The sequence below is a fragment of the Panthera tigris genome, chromosome E2 (genome assembly GCF_018350195.1).
Source record: "Panthera tigris isolate Pti1 chromosome E2, P.tigris_Pti1_mat1.1, whole genome shotgun sequence".
Classification (NCBI taxonomy): domain Eukaryota; kingdom Metazoa; phylum Chordata; class Mammalia; order Carnivora; family Felidae; genus Panthera; species Panthera tigris.
In genome coordinates, this window is record NC_056674.1 from 28,686,488 (window position 1) to 28,698,819 (window position 12,332).

At 50.9% G+C, this 12,332-nt stretch overlaps 1 long non-coding RNA gene across 1 annotated transcript; it reads left to right on the forward strand.

Moving 5' to 3' along the window:
- Positions 1-9,529: 9,529 nt before the first annotated feature.
- On the forward strand, positions 9,530-11,519 carry LOC122234064. Its single transcript, XR_006211786.1, has 2 exons — positions 9,530-9,643; positions 10,689-11,519. It is a non-coding gene; the product is annotated as an uncharacterized LOC122234064 (long non-coding RNA).
- The last annotated feature ends 813 nt before the right edge of the window (positions 11,520-12,332 follow it).

Here is a 12,332-nt window from a genome sequence, read left to right on the forward strand (position 1 = left end):
CATTCTTGGACAAAGGCCAATGGCCTGACTGATTGGTCAGGGTTCTGGAAGGAAAAGGCCACTAGGATTGGAAAGGAGGATGTTTGGGGTGGAGGCATATGGATGGACATACGTGAGTGGGCATGAACCCTGAGGGTTTTTGTACTGAATATTAACTCCCAGCAGAAGCTACCACCATAGAGGAAGCACTGAATAACCAAGGAGACAAAATGGCTCAGCCAGTTGAGTTTAACCACCCTTTGTCATTGGCCATCCCAGAACTGGCACTCTGGGCAATGCATAGAATGGCCAAAATGGTAGAGTTGAAGGTTCATATGAGCCAACACCACAGACTCTCACTTAGGGAGGCTGACAAAGTTAATGCTGCCACTGAATGTCTAACTTGCAGCACCATAGACGAACGCTGGGTCCCTTGATATGGCAATATTTCTCAAAGAGACCAAGAAGCCACTTGGTAGCAAGTTGACTACATTGGGCCCCTTCTATCCTGGAAGGACAGGTGGTTCATGTTATAAGAACCATATTCTCATGGTTCTTATGGAATACCTATTCCAGGGGTGCCTGGGTGGCTCGGTCTGTTAAGCATCTGACTCTTGGTTTTGGCGCGGGTCATGATCTCACAGTTTGTGAGTTTGGGCCCCATGTCAGGCTCTGTGCTGACAGTGTGGAGCCTGCTTGAAATTCTTTCTCTTTCTCTTTCTGCATCTCCCCTTCTCTCTCTCTCTCTGTCTCAAAAATAAATGAATAAACATTAAAAAAAAGAATATCTATTCCAGTTATGAGTCTGCCTTTTCTGCCTGCAGAGCCTCAGCCAGCACAACTATCCAGGGGCTTAAGACAGATTGATCCACAGCCATGGAATCCCAGATAACACAGCATCTGCCCAGGGGACCTACTTCCTAGTGAAGGAGGGGTGAGATTGTGCCCATGACCATAGGACCCACTGGTTGTATCATATACCATATCATCCAGAAATAGGGGCCTTATAGATTGTTAGAATGGCCATCTAAATGCACGTCCGAGGACCAGATTGGGGGCGAGGGTCAGGTGCCATCTTTCAGAATGTAATATATACTGTGTAGAGATCTCTATCTGGCACTGGGTCCCTGGTAGGAGAAACACATGACCCAGGAACCACGGAGAGGAAGCAAGAGTAGACTCCATTTACCATGACTCCCAGTGACCCTCTGGGGGACTTCGTGCTTCCCATCCTCCCAACTCTGGGCTTTGCTGGGGTAATATTTCCTGTTTCCCAAAAGGATACACTCTCACGAGGGGACAATAAGAGTTCCACTGAATTATAAGCTACTGCTGCCAAAAGGATGATTTGGACACCTTGTGTCCAGGAACCAGCAGATTAGCTGACCCATCACCAGGATGGTCAGGGCGTTCTATTGCTTAGTGGGGACCCAGGTGACCCACTGAACAGCCTGTGACTACTTCCTGCCCCATTGTAACTGCAAGCGGACACATTCAGCAAGCCCTGCGTGAGACACGTATGGTTCCCAAGGACCTAAACTCCTTAGCAGTGACAGGTAGAGTGACACCCCCTAGCAAGGGGTTAAGACCTGCCGAGGATGGAAGGAATTTTGAAAGGAGAGGGTGGTCACCGCTGTCACCACTGAGACCTACTGCAGTCACGAGGGCTGTAATTCTTTCCACGACCTTCCCCCTTGTAAGTGTCCCCTCAGGAAGAGAGGCCCAGGGGACCTATGGTTGCTGCTTCACCCGCCGTCATGGAGAAATGGATCTGTGTGGCCAGTGGGAGAACTGTGGTGGCCTTGGAAGTGCCTCCATCAGCTGTCTCTTCAAGGGGACTTCTAGCTGCCACACACACGGAGCCACCTTAGCATTCTTGTTGAACCCATGTCTCCCTGGGGTTACTCAGAGCCTGTGACTGGACTCAGGGGTAAGGGCTGGTGGTTTCCCGGAGCTGGACCATTCCCACCCCGTGTGCATCCTGCCGTTAACCTGAATGGGACTTTCTCAGAACTCCACAGCAGGCAGGGACGCGTCCGATGCATTGCCTCCTTCTCGCTCTGCTTTCCCAGAGTCAGACCCACAGCACAGTCTGAAGGTTCTCCCCTCCTCCTCCTGCTCCTTCCTCCTCTATGCTTCACGGGCACTTTGCCCAGTAAATCTCCCACACACCCGCTCCTGTGTAGACACCTGCTTCTCGGGAGACCTAACTGGCGTGCCTTCTCCTCCCGTCTCGCCTTACACACGTTCCTGTCTCTGTTCCTCCACCCCAACCTTCTCTTTTTGCCCTTTCACGGCTCTGATCTGACTTTGTGATTGTTTTATATTTGAAATTTTTTTTTTAACATTTATTCATGTTTGAGAGACAGAGACAGAGCGCGAGTGGGGGAGGGGCAGAGAGAGGGAGACACAGAATCCGAAGCAGGCTCCAGGCTCTGAGCTGTCAGCACAGAGCCCCACACGGGGCTCGAACCCACAAACCGCGAGATCGTGGCCTGAGCCGAAGTCGGACACTTAACCCACGGAGCTACCCAGGTGCCCCGATTGTTTTATATTTGATTTGACTGTTCGTGGTCTGCCACTCCCTCTGGACCAGGAAATTCATGCAGGTTGGGTGCTGTGAAGGGTCCCCGTAGAGTTTGCTGCTGTGCCCTAGTGCCTGGCACGTGACGGATATTCTAAGTGGTGGGGAAATTGGGCAAGCATATAACATATGAAAATGCTTTGAGAAACACCAAATAGTCCACTTCTCAGAAGTGCCTCCTTATGACCTGGTGTCATGTCCAGTGCTGGTCACTGGGGACTCTGTCCGTAGCTGTTGGGAGCACACGCCCGGTCCCAGCAAAGGCACGCAGACACTGAGGCATCCTGGCCACATCCCACTGGAAGCCAGGCACAAGTTCCTCAGTTGGGCACGATGAGCCACCACGTCACTGGGGTGCGCATTCTAGAAACATTACTCCTTGAAAAGCATCTCGCTGGGATAAATACTGAACAGGATGTTTATCTTCAAAACGTGAAATGTACGAAGTGCTGTAATTAAACCAGCAGGGGTGGGGACGGAGCGCTAGCTCCAAACGGTTCCTTTGAAGATGAAAGTCATTAGATTTCAATGAAAATCTAGGATGCAACATCCCACCGACACAAGAATATTTAACCTACATCCTAGAGCGGGGCAAGCAGTTGATGGTATGATTGATAATAACTTGATTGCAGTAATTGTGAAGGGGAATTTGAAAATGGTGAAGATTAGCAGGAAGCCGGCAATGAGTCGATGGTGCCTTTGTTGAGCCAAATTTTCTTAGAATGCTGAAGTTTCTCCCGTTCTTTCTTTCTTCCTATTTTTTTCTTTGCCAGGAAAATGCTGAAATTGCTCTGTGAGTAGGCAATCCAGGAGCCAGAGTCATAAACAAACCGTCCAGAGAAAACATAGCCGGGGCATCCTTTTGGTAAACCTCTGTGATTGGGGATACCCAACCACCTGGTAAATAACTTTGCCACGCCAAGAACTGATTCTTCACCGCGGCAGCAGAGTCGGTCAGCACTGCTGACCCCCGCAGTGGATTGCACAGTGCGCACCACCAGCTTCCCCCTCGGGTGCTCCTCTGCCTGTCCAGCAGACTTTCTCAGCTGACCACAGGGCCGGCCAGAAGTGCCATAGAGTCCCCAACAGCCCTCTACCAATGACACAGGGGAGCCAGTGGGTAAATTCTCAGCTTCCTCCGCCGTCAGGTCTGTGGAGCACTCCCTGCAGTCTCATGGGAGTCCCCAGGAGCGTGCACGTCTGCTCGTTAACATGCCGTGAAGTTCCTTCCTTGCCCCCTAAGATCATATGCAAAATAAATGACCTGCGCCAGAATCCGGGTCTTAGGGTCTGCTTCCGGGGGAACGCAAAGCAAGACAGCCACGGAGTGTTTTCAGGGGTGAAATGCAAAGTATTGACAACTAATTGTGTGTGTGTGCACGTGCGTGTGGCAGGGAAGGCAGGCGGGCAGCTGAGAATCACCCTCAAGCGTTCGGCTGGGCCACTGTCCAATCAGAAGGGATGCCAACCGCAGGGGCAGGTCTTCGCCCCTCTTGCTGCATTGCTCCGTGTGTGTGTGTGTGTGTGTGTGTGTGTGTGTGTGCGTGTGTTAGTGACCCCTGACTCGCACCATTGGGGGGCCAGGAAGTACAGATACCACGAGAGGTTGGGCATCTGTGGAGGTACTCAGGGGCTCAGGGCAGTGATAATGAACAAAGCAGTACTGAATTATTCCCATATTTCATCTGACCGAGCTACCCCAGTGACTCCTCACTGTATATCAACTCGGACAATATTTGGAATTGGTAAAATTTCTGCCAATAGCTTTACAGATCGGGGAGGTGATGTTGAGGGAGGGAAAGAGGCCAAATGCGAGAAAAGCATGCAGCCACACGGATCTCTATTTTCCCTTTTGATAGGCAGGGGCAGAGAGGAACCTTTCTTTCCGGTAAAAAAACCAAAACCCCTGCGTGTGAGCATGAAGGCCAATGGCGGCAGTGTTGGCGTGTCGGGAGCCAGTCAGATGGCAAGATGGAAACAGGTGCACTCCCTTGTGGGGTGCGGGCCCAGGGACACCGGCCCTTTGTTACGAGATGCGGAAAATGTGGATTCTTATGTGACACGCTCCAGTTCAAATCATTTACGGCCACCGTGTGGGCCAAATGAAATAAAGCCATTCGTGGGCTGGGCACAGCGAGGAGACAGCCAGCTGGTGACCCCGGTCCTAAGGAGTGGGCTTTAATTCCAAGTGGCCTCTAACTGGCCGGCTGCTCGGCTTGGGTGGCGGGGCCGACTTTGACTTCGTCCCTCCCGCCACTGAACTTCTTCCTACGTTCTCTTCATCTGACCCCTCACACTTTTCCGATGTGGCCACGTGGCTTGCAAAGGGCTGGGGGCTGCTTTTCCTGGGTTATCTGTTCGTGTCCCTGCTGACCTCGGCTCGCTACATCCAAAGGGCCTCACGTCCAGGAGGCCTGAGGACAGACTTCCTGAAAACAATCATGTGGAGGGTGGAGGGAATGAGGAGGGGGCTCAGGCCATGGCTGAGGGAGCCTTGGGGTTTCACTTGGAGGACACTCTGTGTGCACGCACGTGTGTATGTGCGTGTGTGTGCCTGTGTATGTGTGCGTGCCGGTGTATGCAAGCATGCGTGTGCATGCCTGTGTGTGTATGTGCGTGTGTGTGCCTGTGTGTGTATGTGCGTGTGTGTGCCTGTGTGTGTGCATGCGTGCTTGTGTGTGCATGCCTGTGTGTGCATGCGTGTGTGCGTGTGCCTGTGTTCGCCTGTGTGTGTGTGTGCCTGTGTGTGTGCGCGCGCGTGTGTGTGCCTGTGTGTGCATGTGCATGTGTGTGCCTGTGTGTGTGTGCGTGCCTGTGTGTATATGCACGCATGTGTGTGCCCGTGTGTGTATGTGCATGTGTGTGCCTGTGTGTGTGCGTGCATGCCTGTGTGTGCGTGCCTGTGTGTGCATGCGTGTGTGCGTGTGCCTGTGTTCGCCTGTGTGTGTGTGCGTGTGTGCATGACTGTGTGTGTATATGCACGTGTGCACGTGGAAGGGGAAGGCAGGCAGCTGAGAGTTACAACCCTCAAATGTCCAAAAGGAGAAGAGGTACCTTCTTCCCAGAACCCAAAACTAAGACTAAGGGTATGGAACATGCCGCTTTGTTCTAAATATTTTTTCCTTCTGAGCTAGCCCAGATTCTCACAGTTGCAAGTGACAGATGGTCAGCTCAAGTTGACCTAAGCAGTAAAGGGAGTTTATTGGTTTATGTACTTACAGGGGAACGTGGACTTCAGGAATGGCTGGATATAAGTGCTCAATGGTATTAATGTTCTCTCTGTCTCCCTCGGTCCCTTCATCGCCCCGCTCTATTTTCCTCTTTTCTATCTTCAGTTTGGGGCACTTTCTCCTCTTGAGGTGATCACATGGATTTTGGTAGCCCTGGATGCTTTTCCTCTCAACCTTCCTCTCTTTCCTAATGGTTCCAGAGGTCCCAGAAGTGAATTTACCCATAAACCAATATCCCTGGGGTGTTTGGGGCAGGTGCCCACCCCTGGAACTAGTGGCAGTGAGCTAAGCCCCACCAAACTACTCGGGGTGAGAATAACCAAGACGCCTTTACCAGAAGAAGGGGGCACGGTCGACAGATTGGCAGAAACCACAGGAATCCCCTACAACTATCGGGCCAGTGACGTGACATTGCAGAAAACTTGGAAAAGGAAACAAAAACATATTCACCTCTCACCTTACTATTGGACTTCAATGTGGGATAATCTATTTAAACTTTTTAAATGTTTATTTGTTTTTGAGAGACAGAGACAGAGAGCCAGCAGGGGAGGGCCAGAGAGAGAGGGAGACACAGAATCTGAAACAGGCTCCAGGCTCTGAGCTGTCAGCACAGAGCCTGATGCGGGGCTCGAACTCACGGACCGCAAGATCATGACCTGAGCCCAGGTCGCTCGAACTCACGGACCACAAGATCATGACCTGAGCCCAGGTCAGGCGCTTAAAAAACTGAGCCACCCAGGCGCCCCAACGATGGATAATGTTTTAAATTAAATTCCGCCCACACTTTCTCCCTTTGTAGTGCGTTTTCAACTTACATATAAGCACAGTGACATACATAATTAACTTGATTGTGGCAATCGCTTCACAACATATACACGTATCACAACACCATGCTGTACACCTTAAATACACACAATTTTCTTTGTCAATTGTACCTCTGTGAAGGTGGAGGTGGTGGTGGAAAAAACCCACAGTGATGTACGTTTGATGTCTTACTCTTTAAAATTTTTCTAAATTTATTTATTTTTTAAATTCCAGTACACTTAACATACAGTGTTCCCTTAGTTTCGGATGTAGAATACAATGATTGAACAATTCTATACATTACTCAATGCCCATGGCGGTAAGTGTGCTCTTAATCCCCCTTCACCTGTCTCCCCCTCCCCCCGGCCCCTCTGGCAACCATCATTTTGTTCTCTCTGCTTCAGAGCCTGCTTCTTTGTTTGTCTCTTTTTTCCTTTGATCATTTGTTCTGTTTCTTAAATTCCACATATGAGTGAAATCACACGGTGTTTGTCTTTCTCTGACTGACATCTTGCCTTTTTTTTTAATCAAAACTTTTTTAAATGTTTATTTATTTTTGAGAGAGAGAGAGAGAAAGAGAGAGAACCAGGGAGGGGCAGAGGGACAGGGAGACACAGAATCCAAGGCAGGCTCCAGGCTCCGAGCTGTCAGCACAGAGCCCGACGCGGGGCTCGAACTCACCAACTGTGAGCTCATGACCTGAGCTGAAACCAAGAGTCAGATGCTTCACTGACTGAGCCACCCGGGCGCCCCACTTAATACTATTCTTAAAACTGGCTTTTTATTTTGTAAGTTTCCTTTTTTACGTAAACTACTTTAAAAAAGAAGTTTCCTACAATTACTTTGTAAAAGAAATCTGCGTCCCTCGCATTAACTCTAAGTAACTGTAGAAAAGATTACATACGTAACTATAAATGTAAAAGATGTTAGACTACACATTCAGAATTAAAAAATAAGGCTTTAGGGGCGCCTGGGTGTCTCAGTCGGTTAAGCGTCTGACTTTGGCTCAGAAGTTTGTGGGTTCCAGCCCTGTGTGCTGACAGCTCGGAGCCTGGAGCCTGCTTCGGACTCTGGGTCTCCCTCTCTCTCTGCCCCTCCCCCACTCATGCTCTCTGTCTCTCAAAAGGGAACAAACGTTAAAAAAATTTTTTTTAATATTAAAAAGAAATAAGACTTGGGCATCAAAACTGCCTCGTTGGAAAGGAAGGAGGCACTCTCCGTTTTCTCGACACATCAAAGCCATAAACTTTCTCTTATGCGTGGTTGCATCTAACGCCCCTTGAGGTCGGCAGGGTGGAGGAGGCTGCTGGGACCTCAGGAAGCGGGGGTGAGGTCCTGTGAAACTCGTGGGCTTTGAAATCATACATTAGCAAACTGTCCAAGAGCCTGTTTGAGAGGGCCCCGGGAGCACAGGAGAGGGCTCGTCCTTTCGTGAGGCTGGAACTTTCTTTCCGCGCGTACCGACCGTGTGGTGCTGGGTTAGGGCCAAGGGTCTGATTTCTTGGCCCTGACCCTACCCAGCTGCCCCCCATCGTATGGTAGAGCTGTACCGTGTTCGGTCTAGAGTGTTAGGGCCCTGGCGGTCCCGGTCAGCCGCCGCGCTAGACTGGCCGCTCTGCCTGGGCACCGGCTCTGTGCCACACTGGTGTGAACTTGGAGACGTCACACGGCCTCCCTCATCACGTTGCCCTCTCTGGCACCTGGAAGTCAGGGGAGAGCCCCCCTCACAAGTCAGGTGTGCAGATGCAGGGCTATCCGGACTTCCACAGGAGCCGGGCCGCCCGGCGCGCCCTCTCCTCCCCACGCTCTCCCCCCCCACACCTGCTGTTTCATTTTTGGTGGATTATCGGAAGAACCCAGTCTCGAAGTTAATTCCTTAATGAATTGTAAATAACCAAGCCAGTATGGAAAATGCTAACGATCCCCCTTTGAAATTCTAGGCATGTCTGGTTCCAGTTTACAGGCAATTCTCTGAAGAGGTTAGGGGTGGTGGCCGTCACTGGCTTCTGGGAGGTGCTCTGCCCTGCACTGGCCAGCTGCAGTCCCGGCAGCCGGGGCTCGGAGAGCTCTGCTCAGGGCCTGGCAGGGGTCGGGTGTGCGTGTCCAGGTGGCAGAACGGCCAGGCTGGTCTGGTCCGGCAGATGGACCAGCCCACCCTGCCTCTCCCGCACTCCGCACTCCCCTCGGTCTCCACCCACAATTTTGTCTGGGATGGCTTTGGTTTCGAGCCTGCCATTAATCGGTCTGAATGTGCGCAGGTCGTTTTCTTACTGCAAGCCTCAGTTTCCCTATCTGTGAAACGCATTCGAGCAGGGTTGTAATCGCAGCAGCAGAAGAGCTGGGCAGGTGACCCAAAGTGCTTAGAGCACAGACTGGGCGGCGGCCCTTCTGAATTAAAAAAAAAAAAAAAAAAAAAAAAAATTTTAAATGTTTATTTATTTTCGAGAGAGAGACAGAGCGTGAGTGGGGGAGAGGCAGAGAGCGAAGGAGACACAAGAATCCGAAGCAGGCTCCGGTCTCGGAGCTGTCAGCCCAGCCCCCTCGTCCTGCGGAATCTTTTAAAGAGAGATTGCGATTTTTTTTTTTTTTTAATGCGAAATCTCCCCACTTAAAAATATTGACAACCGGTTTTTAAAGATTTCAACGCTGCGTGGCTGTGGACCGGATGCTGCCCACAGCCCTCCAGTTTGAGACCCTGGCCCTGCAGCCCTGCCCGTTAGAGGTCTCAGGACTCCTTCCAGAGCCAGGGGCCTCACTTAGGTCATTGATCTTCCGTCATTAGGGTTGATCGCAGGTAGGTGGTTTCTCCTCCCGTCTTCCTGAAGTCGGGTGTGGTCATGTGACTTCCTTTGGCCAATGAAATGGGGGCGCATAGAACACATGGGCGGAAGCCGGGAGAGCCCGCACAAGCTTCACCAGGCTTATTTTGTTTTGTCTGCCACAGTGACTGGCATCGTTTCATGCCGGCTGCCCCACCTGCCGGGCTCCTGGAGGACGCCAGTGCAGAACAGAGCTCTCTGCTGCCTTGCAATGGACGGGGTGCACAGTGAGTGAGCGTTCACGTGTGCTTGTTACGGAAGCATAACTTAGCTGACCCTGACCGTTACTAGTACCCGTTTACCCACAGTTATGGGGTTATGGGTCAGCCTTCCGGAGCCCAGAGAGACCGCTGAGTCACAGGAGCAGATGTTCCCTGCTGTGTCTGCAGTGTAAAGCACAGCATCGGGCACATAGTAGGCGCTCAGTAAATACTCGTTAAATGAGTGAATGCGTTGGCACATAGGAGGGTTTTAACCACCAGGGTGGGTGGCCCTGAGGCCCGAGAGAGGCTGCAATTAATTGTCGCGTGTGGTGGCGGTTGGCTGGGTCCCTGAACAGTCTTCCCTTGGTTACAAATGACGCCCAAAGTTCTAGGGGAGAATCAGGCCCTGATTGCAGATCTGACGTTCTCAAACCCGATGCTCTGGGAAAACCAGAAAGTTCCTGAATGTGGCTCGGGGGCAACTCTGGGCTTTGCAAGCCATGAGGCTTTGGGTAAGACCCCTCTGGTCTCTGCTTCCTCATCCCAAGTGAAACTCACTCTGGTGCTGCCTTCACCCCGTTTCTTCTGTACGTGTGTGTCACCAGAGTGGGGATTTACTTAATGCCTTCTGCTTTCTTGACCTTCATGCTTTATCTTCATCCGAAGCATTATTTCTAGTCCATATTGAAATAACTCACTTTCACATCATTCTGGAACCCTCTGTCTCCCTTTATGCCACGCTCAATCTCAGCGTTCTGCCAACACTGCTTCAGAGACACGTCCCGTCCCTGCTCTCCTCCAGCCCCTCGGTCCCTGCCGCGTCAGGTCCCCAACTGCAGCCACCCTGGCCTTCTTTCTGCAACACAAGCTGGCCAAGCCTGGTCCTGCTGTCCTGTCTTTGCACGAGTGTTCTCTCCAGCCATGCATGACAGCCGTTCCCAGATCTTCTCAGAGCGGGATCCTTAGTATTTTGGCCTCACAGTAAATGTCGTCTGGTCTCTATCTCATTGCCCTGTTTTATTTTCCTATTGCCTTTATTACTGCCTGCTATTTTCCTGTCCATTTACAGGTCAATTATCTCTTTCCACGAGATCGGGGTTTCTCACTATCGGCTATATTGACATTTGGGGCCAGATAATTCTGTGCTGTGGGAGACCGTCCTGTGCAGCAGACAACGTTTAGCAGCCTCCCTGGCCTTCACCCACGAGATGCCAGTCGTGACAACCAAAAATATTCCAGGCGAGGGGGTGGGCAACATCGCCCCCGTTTGTTGAGAATCACCGCTCGCGAACGTGAGCATCGTAAGGACGAGGCAGTTCCCTTCTATGCTCATCTCTGTGCGCCCAGCAACCTGCACGTGGCTCAGCAAGGAACAGTGGGGGCCGAACGCACAGGAGAGAGGATCACTAAAATCGGGATTTTGTGTCGCTCTCGAAGTCTTCTCTACGCCCTCCGAGTCCCGCAGGCTGCGTTTTGGGAAGCGCGGACGGAGCGGTGTCTGAGGCCATCCCTGGCTTCACCAAGAGCTGCCCCCTTCTCTGCCCCGGGGCAGGGGTGCCCGTCGGGGCCCGGCGAGCCCGGGAGGGGAGGCCCTCCTGCATCCCGGCCGGCTGTCAGCTTCTTAATGCAAAACTGAAGGAAAAGTTTGTAGCCACGACACGGCGCAATCCGAAGAAGATAAATCACAGTTACTTGCGGCCGGCTGACAGCAGTTTAAGCCGCCGCAATCATCGGGCTCCAAGGGAGAAGCTTCTTTTATCTTACTAAATGCAAAAAGTAGAGCTGAAATTGGCAATATCGCGGGCCCTCTCCACGGCCGGGCTTTTTACATAAATATCAGCAAGCAGTAAGTAAATTCTGTTGACGAAATGTAATAAAACAAAGACTGTTTCAAATATGACCATTCCCCGATGCATTCCGAGGCCTCGTCCCACTCACTTATTACTGGCTGCTGAGATTATAAGGTTTGCTTTTATCTGTCAGAAATCAATATTTCAAACATCGGATAAAAGAGGAAATTGAACTGGGAATAGGCTGAAGTGCTGTAAAAACTACAAAGCACAATTATCAAAAAGCACTTAAAGTGCTTAATAGGACAGACATATAAAAATGCTCAAATTAATGTCAGGGAGCCATAATGAGAACTTTTCCTATGCTTTTTCATCCCCGTGCAGTGTAATTTGAAGGCTGGCCAGTCCATCAATACGATTTTCAATTTCTACGATGCCCTGAGGACCCTGAGCTGGGCGTTTGGTAGAAATGAACCATTACATATGATTGGTTAATATTTCAGTTTATTGAAGATGCATTATTTTGTATGGAGTGTTTAAGTTGCCCAGGCTTTTAACCATTACAAACAGTTATGACAAAAATAGATCTTGGGATAAACAGCCTTCACAGTCATGCTTTTAATAAGCGCGGCTATAACTAGGAAATTGGATTTCTGGGAGCTGGGGGCTCGGAGGGCAAAGTCGTGGGGACACATGGCATGAGGTGGGTGGGGGCCTGGAGTCTTCTCTGCACCCATAATACGTATGGGTAAGTTGCCGGGTGTGTCCTTTCTTATCCAGATATCGTGTGGTTATTTTATGGTTTTCCTCCTGAAAGAGCAGAACATTCCTCCCGTCTTGCGCCGATAAACCTAGTTGCCTTTTCCTAGAGACGAACCGCCTTATCTGGCATCATGCTAGGCCAGGGATCAGGAAACTTTGCT